The following is an 8,905-nucleotide window of genomic DNA, read 5'->3' on the forward strand; positions in this document are numbered from 1 at the left end:
TTCAGACATGTAATGGTTTCAGAAGATTATCAAGCTGTTTCCTAAAGAGGAAATGGTTCCTTAACTTGTCTTCCACAGAACTATGTTCACTCACAGGAGAACTAATCGGGCTTTTCAAAACCCTTCAGCCCACCCTTCTGAGGGTCCTAAATATAAGCACTCTGTCCCTTAGAGGATCTCTAAAAAAGTAGCACTTCTCCCCCAAAGGGTATTTCTAAATCCCCCCTCACAAAGGTTCTTTTCTCTGAGCTCCCAAATACTTCCTTTTTCCTCCTTAAACTCTTCTCTCTGCCACCCTCTCTCTCCCTGGCGTCCTCTACCTTCTGTAACAACACTCCCTAACTCCCCCACCAATCAGGCACCACTACCATATAAGTAGCAGGCTGTCCCTCCTCCTTTAGTGTTGCACCCCAGTGAAGGTCCACCTTGCTCTCAACATACACCACCGAGACAGACTTGGTATAAATAGTTTATTGGTAAAAAGGTAGCAAAAAGTAAGGCAAAGAAAATGCAATAATCAAAATAGGATCTAAGTAAATCCCTAGATGGCAAGGCTTAAAACAGGAACATGATCTTCAAAGCAGAATCCAAAGTGCATGATACAAACAGGAACATGAAGGCAAGAATACTTTCCCAAAATACATAGGCAAAACCTGAACTGGGACTTGAGGCTTGAAACAGGAACAAAGCAGGAGATCTTGCTCTAACAGCAAAGTTGCATGATCTGAAAGGTTGTCCTCACATCTGTTCTATTTACCCCTTTTTGCAAGACATGATCGCATTTCTTTGGCCTTGGGTTGCCCATTTTCTCCACCCACTACAGTTTTAGATCACAAATCAAATCCATCTTTGCAATATGTCTTTGTGCTCAGGTGCAGCTTTTGGATGAGCTCCTGAGAAAGATGTAGAAGCAGAAGGGAATACTACAGATTCTGCATTGTGATTCTGCTTGCCTTTTGCTAGACAGTTTGGTGCAACATGAAACCCAGCACCTACACCAAAAGAGGACACATAACGGAATCTAGTGGTGTTAATGTTTACCCATAATGTGTACGCACAAAAAAATCTCAAAGGTCTGGAAGAGACAATTGCTTTCTGCCTAAACATTAGATTATTTTGTCTATGTCAAGCTGGGGTATTCTGGAAGATCTAGTCCCAAAATTGTACACATCCTTGCTTGTATTATATCATAGTTTTGTTTGAACAGACAAACTATGATTGTATGGTGCTCTTCCTCTTTCCTTCAGGGAGACATGAGAGAGGCCTCTCTGCAGAATTGTGACACATCAGGGCATCCCCTGGGCAACGTCTTTGTAGATGGCTGATTCTCTCACAACAAGAAGCGACTTGCAATGTGCAACCAACCAGCCAAACAAACCATGGACCCATTGGTTCACTTCTGACATGATAAATAAAATCTTTCCTTCAGCTTCCAAAGGATATATCTTCAAATCATAATTGTCCATTAAAAAAAGGATCAAATAAGGGTGCACTGTAGAATTAAGGCAGCTTGACACCACTGTAACTGTCATGGCTCAATGCTATAGAATCATGAGAGTTGTAGTTTTACAAAATCTTTAGCCTTCTCTGCCAATTATAGCTGGCACTTCACCAAACTATAAATCCCAGGACTCATAGTGTTGAGCCATGACAGTTACTGTGATGTCAAACTTCATTGTTCCTATAGTGTAGAGCCAGTCTGATTCTTTGATATGTCAAGCTTATTAAATGGACAACAGTCCAATAAAGGACAACGAAATGATAAATATCCCAAAACATTCAGAATAAAACACACATAATGCACACAAAATAATGGCTAGAACCATCTCTGCACAAGTAACAGTTGGATTTTGGACTATGCAAAAACGTGATGCTATAACACTACATAGATTTTGGTATGCCTCATTCAGAGTCAAGAAATAATGCATTATTTCCCCAGCAGCCTATTCATATAATTAGAAATAACACTCCTGCCCCCAATACCATTTTACTGGATCTTTTTATAGAAGCCTTTCTAAATGAAAGTGCTGTTCCCAAGCAGAAGTTACAAAGAAGTTATAAGAGCAACTATACACTTTTTTTCCTTGGGTTGGTACCACTTTAAAGCTTTTATATGCCTACAAGATGCTAGTGGAGGGTAAATCTAGCCTTGCTTGAAAAGCAGTGATTAAAGTTTTTAAGCAGCAGAAAGATTTTATACAGAGTGGTATCATATTCAAGACCAATTAAATGTCATCTTAAGTACTTAACTGAAGCATTTTTATGTGTTTGGAATCAGTTAAGTGGAAGGTGCCAAATTAAACTTGCATTTAAATTTTGTCACAGAGTTAATCTCAGGAGATTATGCATCGTATTTCAAGAATGATTTCAGAAAGCTTTCAGTAAGTCTCCGTTAAGTTTGCTTAAGGAGGCACAAAAACTTCAGTAAAGAAAGAAAACAGAAGGGCAGTTTTCTAGGTCCTTCCTTCCACCAAAAGTGTTGATAACTAGACAAGTGCTGTAATTACATCCAAAGTAATGCAAAGGCATTGCATTTGGGAAGTTTTAGCCAAGTTGCACACAGTAGCAGCATTAGTATTAACAGCATTTTCTTCTTAGGCAAAGCCTTCTTCTTTAAAAAAAAAAAACCTAGAAGGGGAAGGATTCCTTTGAATACACCTTATATTTGTATCATGTTACAATGTAATGACATTTCTTTCTTTATGTATTGAATTTATGTATATTCTGTCTTTCTCATGACATGAAACCAAGATAGCTTATAACAAGACTAAAACATGACGATAAAACCTGAAGATAAAAAGGTGAATCACAATTCAACAAATTAACTATTAACAATTATCATATTAATATGATAACAAGACATCATATTTAAAATAGCATCCCTTCACTTCCCTTTTCTCCCTCACGTTCAGAATGCCCTTGCAGTATCATTTTTAATGTTTCTGTGGAAAGAATTAGAAGTTGAAATATTTTCCCTAATACAAAGGATTTGACTAATTTTATCATAACTTGATCACCACACTTGAATATCAAGTATTCTAGAAGCTGGGGCGTTTTAGTCTCCTTGTGCCATTTTTACTGACTGTACCTCAATAAAGACTTTTAATAACATTTTCAACTCAAGAGTTTTAAACAATATTCCTGAGTTTCAGTCACAGGGGTTTTTTAAATAGGAAAAATGCTGAGACAAAACTTTTCCCAATAAATCTATTACATTTTCATCTCTGGAGGGATATATTTTTGTCCCATGCAAATATTATGTTTTGGGACAAAAATGTGTCCCATACTATTATTTATTTATTTATTTATTTCCAGCATTTATACCCCGCCCTTCTCACCTGGGGGGGACTCAGGGCGGCTTACAACAGTTGGCAACATTTAATGCCAAGAACATAATAATAAAACAAAAACAGTACATATCATCAATTAAAACTATAAAAAACTATTATATGGTTGAAACATGATGCAGAAAGCTGGTGTGTATAGGTGTGTTGCAGAGAAGCTTGGAAAATGACAAGCTTTTTTCCAGCTCAAACATTTCAGGACAGGATGTACATACCTGTTTTATTCTGCCTAGGAAGAATTAAGTAGAAATACAGATGGAATGATACAAACTGGCTATAAAGATTTGATTCGTAAGCACTTCACCCCATGCATTTAAAGAAGTATACTTAGTCCATGAAAGCTCAGGCCAGTTCCACACAGGGCTTTAACCCACTCCCAGTTGGGTTTCTTAAATCCAATTGGGCACGGGTTACAGTCCGTACACCTCCCTCAAAACCTGCACTATTTAGGGAGTTGTCTAGATGCTCTGCCGGAAGCTTCGGACACCAAAGAAAACACCCCAGAAAAGGCCTAAAAATTAAAAATTACTCACCTGGCCGCCATTATCATGCTGCTAGAGCTCTCCTGGTGCACAGAAATGATGCACCAAGAGAAGGGGGTGGAGGAGAATTTCTCACTCCCCTCTCTCCTGTTGCATTATTTCTACATGCCAGGAGAGCTCCAGTAGCACGGTAATGGTGGTCAGGTGAGTAATTTTTTAAAAGGGCTGTTGGGGAGGGGATTACAGCCCTCTGGGTTTTCTGGGCTGATTGAGCTGTTTCGGGCTGTGCGGACTGCCCTCTCAGAAATCCCAGGGCTTCCAAGGGACAGTCCCCACAGGGACCATACTGGATTAGACCCGGGGCTTTCAGGAAGACCCGGATTTACCAGTACCTAATTAATCAGGGACAAAGCTGGGTTTCCCTGCTTTGTCCCGAATTAATTTGGTTTTACTGGAGACATCATTTGGACGCCTCTGGTAAAAGTGCATGAGCTTGCACATTATGGGCCCTGTGTAGAAGGGCCCTCAGGCTACCAACTTTGTTCTCTCTAAAGTGATACAAGATCCTCTTGTAAGCTGATAGTCCAGATGAATATGACTGTGTGTTTGAATTCTAACCAGATGTCATGAAAGGCAGAGATGGGAGGATCTGGTGCAAACATTCCCAGATCGCTGGCAGTATCTCCCCAAAGTAAACCAGGGATACTTTCCTCAGCAGAGCCTAAGAGTAGAAAATTACTGCACAGTACTATTGATTTTATGCATTTTTTAAAGTACAAGTTTTATATTTGTTTCCTAACTTTTTGGGTTGACAGCAGGGTTTATTTTGTTTTAAGTTGGAAATAACAATTATATTATTAGGACATAGAAATTATGTTGGTTGTATTGTTAGAAAAGAATTTGTTGTCAGCTATTCAGAATAAACTTTTCAACTTTGAACAGGCATGGGTTTTATGGCACTGCATATTTAGGTATTTTAGAATATATTTCATTCAGCACCCATAAACAGTGTAAGTCCTGTGGACATGGGTCACTTTTATCCCTGAAATACACTAGAAGCCATTTAGCCAAAATATATCCAGGAAGTTGTTCAATACATAGTTGCTTACTTGTTTGTTTTTAAATCCATGTGAATAAAGATGACAAAGGGTAAAAAGTAATATGGTAAATTGAGCTAAGAAATATAATACATCATATCATGTAGTGAACTCTGTACCGGTAAATATGGATTTGACCATCTGCATTCATCTAGGTTAACTCCCAATGCTGACAGTTAGTTAAAAACTCAATAAATTTCTATGGGTAAGCAGCAGGATTTGTACATGAATGAAAGCAATCTTGTTCTTCGAAGGCACTTTATAGCTATGTGGACAATTGGATTCTGTCATATGGATGATCTTGGTAAACACTATGTTGGATGCTGTCATAATTTGATGAGCTGCTCATTGGGAAAAGCACTCTTATTCTGCTGATAGTATTGAACTTAAATAAGTCCCCAGAGCTTAGAAAAACAGGAGGGAATTCAGAGCACTTCATCATATGTTCAGATGATGTTGGGGGGGGGGGCACCCGACCTTCCATATTCATGTCATATGAGCTCTTCAAAAGCTGCCAAGTATTAAATGTAAACAGAGCTCTTCCTAGAACAAAAATGATAGGAGTAAGTTGCCAAATTTGGTATAGAAATTACTCTGCACTATTTAATTCTGTTTACAATTTTAACAGGGATGGCTTCTCATGTGATTACATCCTGATGACAGAAGACTGGTGTGGATCAATCAGTTTACAAATGATCTGTGCCAGTTTTACATGGATTAAGCCACAAGGATAGTTGGCCATTTCTATTTAAAGATGCATGGGAATTCACACTTATTTTTATATTCAGCTATCCCTATTTTGCATGCAATATTTTGCAGGTATTTTGCAAGAAATGTATCCCAAAATGTGGAAAAGTGTAATCCAGGGGTTAATTGCTTTCTAGCTTGCATATTAGTTGAAGAAGTACAATTAAATTGCAATTTTTATCAAACAGACCTGTAAATGCTCGCATCCCTATAGAAGATAGAATCGTACAATTGGAAGGCCTGGCTACTTCCAGGCTGATGCCCTCACTATTGACTATGCAATCTTCTCAGTTACTCACATGCTAATGGATGGATCCTACTCAAACACTTGCAAATCAGGCTTGCTAATTGTACCCTTTAAACTTGGTTAAGGGCCATTGGTTCTTTCTCCCACCCTGGACATTCCACAGGTATATATACTCCACTTGCTTTACCACTTACTGGCATCTTCAGATCCTCTGAAGATGGCAGCCACAGATGCAGGAGAAACATCAGGAAAAAATGCTGCTAGAACATGGCTATACAGCCCAGAAACCACATAACACTCCAGTGATTCCAGCCATTGTCTCATCTTAATTACAAGTAAACATTACATCTGCTAAAGATTATTACAGACCAGTTATTACAGATCACATTGCTCACATATGATGTGTGAGCTTACTCTCAGTCATACTTTGTTGACATTTGAGTAGCAATTTTTCCATTTGCTGCCAAATTTTCACTGATACATATATACATACTCTAATACTTCTAGTTTCCTGTATTATATCTTATATGATATATTTTATAGGTTATACTAAGTTACACTACATACTTTATTGGTCTATCCCCAAGCTGCATAGTTGGCAACCTAAAATGATGTAACACCTTCAAGACAGTCTATTCCACTGTTAAATAGGTCTTACAGATGCTGTCTTTATGTTGAAATGCTTCTTCCATACATTTGTTAAAGGCAAAACTATCCTTATATTTTGCTTAGGGATTCCTCTTCTTCAAAAGAGGAAGGGGAGCAGAAAAGTGTTCATGAATCTGAGGGTGAGTTGGAATCTGAGGAGGAGATTTTGCAAGTACCCACATTTCAGGAGAGGTGAAAGGAAACAGAGCAGAGACGTTGTTCAACTAGAATAGCTGCCAGAAATGCAGCTGAGTAATTAGGAACTGCCCTAGCAGCTGTGAGGAGACTCAAGGCTACAAAGCAGAAGCAGGTGCAGCCAGCTCTTGCTAGTAACAAACTGACTCTTCGCTCCCCTTGTGCCTGCTTCAAGTCTGCATTTGAGAAACTGCTCCTAAAGATTTATTGCTGCTTCTTTGTCTGAAGTAAGACTTCTATTTGATTTTGGAATTTAACAGAGACTAAGAACTGTGTTTACCCTAAGACTTCCTTGCTTCCTTTTGCATTATTTCACTGAGTGTACTGTACTTTCTGTTTTGCTCTTTCACAGAAATAGAACAAGGGGAGAGGAGGGGGAGTAGCTTTATATGTCAAAAACAGTTACGTTGCAGAAGAAATACAAGACTGTAATAAGGGAAACCAGCTTGAAAGCATCTGGATAAGAATCAAGGGAACCGGGACTCAAAAAGATCTTGTCGTGGGTGTCTACTAAAGACCTCCGAATCAGGATGAAGGACTTGATGAAGCCTTCTGTCAACAGCTGACCAAACAGGCACAAAGAAGAGATATAGTAGTCATGGGCGATTTCAATTATCCCAATATCTGCTGGAAAACAAACTCAGCCAAGAGTACAAAGTCCAACAAATTCCTCACTTGCCTTGCAGATAATTTTATGGTCCAGAAGGTAGAAGAGGCAACAAGGGGATCAGCAACTCTTGATCTAATCTTAACAAATGTGGAAGACCTGATCAATACAGTTGAAGTGGTTGGATCCTTAGGGGCAAGTGACCATGTGCTCCTGCAATTTGCAATACAAAGGAATGCTGAAATTAAGACAAGCCAAACACGCATTCTGGACTTTAAGAGAGCTGACTTCCAAAAAATGAAGGAATTACTGAGCGGCATTCCATGGACGCCGATATTAAAAAACAAGGGAGTTAAGGATGGATGGGAGTTTTTCAAAAGTGAAGTACTCAAGGCGCAAATGCAAACAGTGCCAACAAAGAAGAAAAATAAGACAAGTGCAAAGAAGCCAGAATGGATGTCCAAAGAACTTCTAACTGAGCTAAAGCTCAAAAGTGACATGCACAAGAAGTGGAAAAGGGGAGAAATCACCAAAGAAGAATTCAAACGTATAGCCAACACCTGTAGGGAAAAGGTTCGCAAGGCTAAAGCGCAAAATGAGCTCAGGCTTGCCAGGGACATAAAAAACAACAAAAAGGCTTTTTTGCTTACGTTGGTAGAAAAAGGAAGAAAAAGGAGGCGATAGGGCCATTGCAAGGAGAAGATGGGGTGATGGCGACAGGGGCTAGGGAAAAGGCAGAACTGCTCAATGCCTTCTTTGCCTCGGTCTTCTCACAAAAAGAAAGCCATCTTCAACCTCAGCAACATGGAATGGACGAAGGATTGGGGGAAATCCAACCCCAAATAGAGAAACAAGTTGTCCAGGAACACCTGGCCGCTCTAAACGAATTCAAGTCCCCAGGGCCAGATCAGCTACATCCAAGAGTACTGAAGGAACTAGCGGAAGTTATTTCAGAACCACTGGCAATTATCTTCGAGAGTTCTTGGAGAACGGGAGAAGTCCCAGCAGATTGGAGGAGGGCGAATGTGGTCCCTATCTTCAAAAAGGGAAAAAAGAACGACCCAAACAATTACCATCCGGTCAGCCTCACATCGATACCAGGCAAAATTCTGGAAAAGATCATTAAGGAAGTGGTTTGCGAACACTTAGAAACAAATGCGGTCATTGCTAATAGTCAACACGGATTTACCAAAAACAAGTCATGCCAGACTAATCTGATCTCTTTTTTCGATAGAGTTACGAGTTGGGTCGATACAGGGAATGCTGTGGATGTAGTGTACTTGGATTTCAGTAAGGCCTTCGACAAAGTCCCCCACGACCTTCTGGCAAACAAACTAGTAAAATGTGGGCTAGACAAAACTACGGTTAGGTGGATCTGTAATTGGCTAAGCGAACGAACCCAAAGGGTGCTCACCAATGCGTCGTCTTCATCATGGAAAGAAGTGACAAGTGGAGTGCTGCAGGGCTCCGTCCTGGGCCCGGTTCTGTTCAACATCTTTATTAACGACTTAGACGAAGGGTTAGAAGGCACGATCATC

The sequence above is a fragment of the Anolis carolinensis genome, chromosome 1, assembly GCF_035594765.1.
Source record: "Anolis carolinensis isolate JA03-04 chromosome 1, rAnoCar3.1.pri, whole genome shotgun sequence".
Classification (NCBI taxonomy): Eukaryota; Metazoa; Chordata; class Lepidosauria; order Squamata; family Dactyloidae; genus Anolis; species Anolis carolinensis.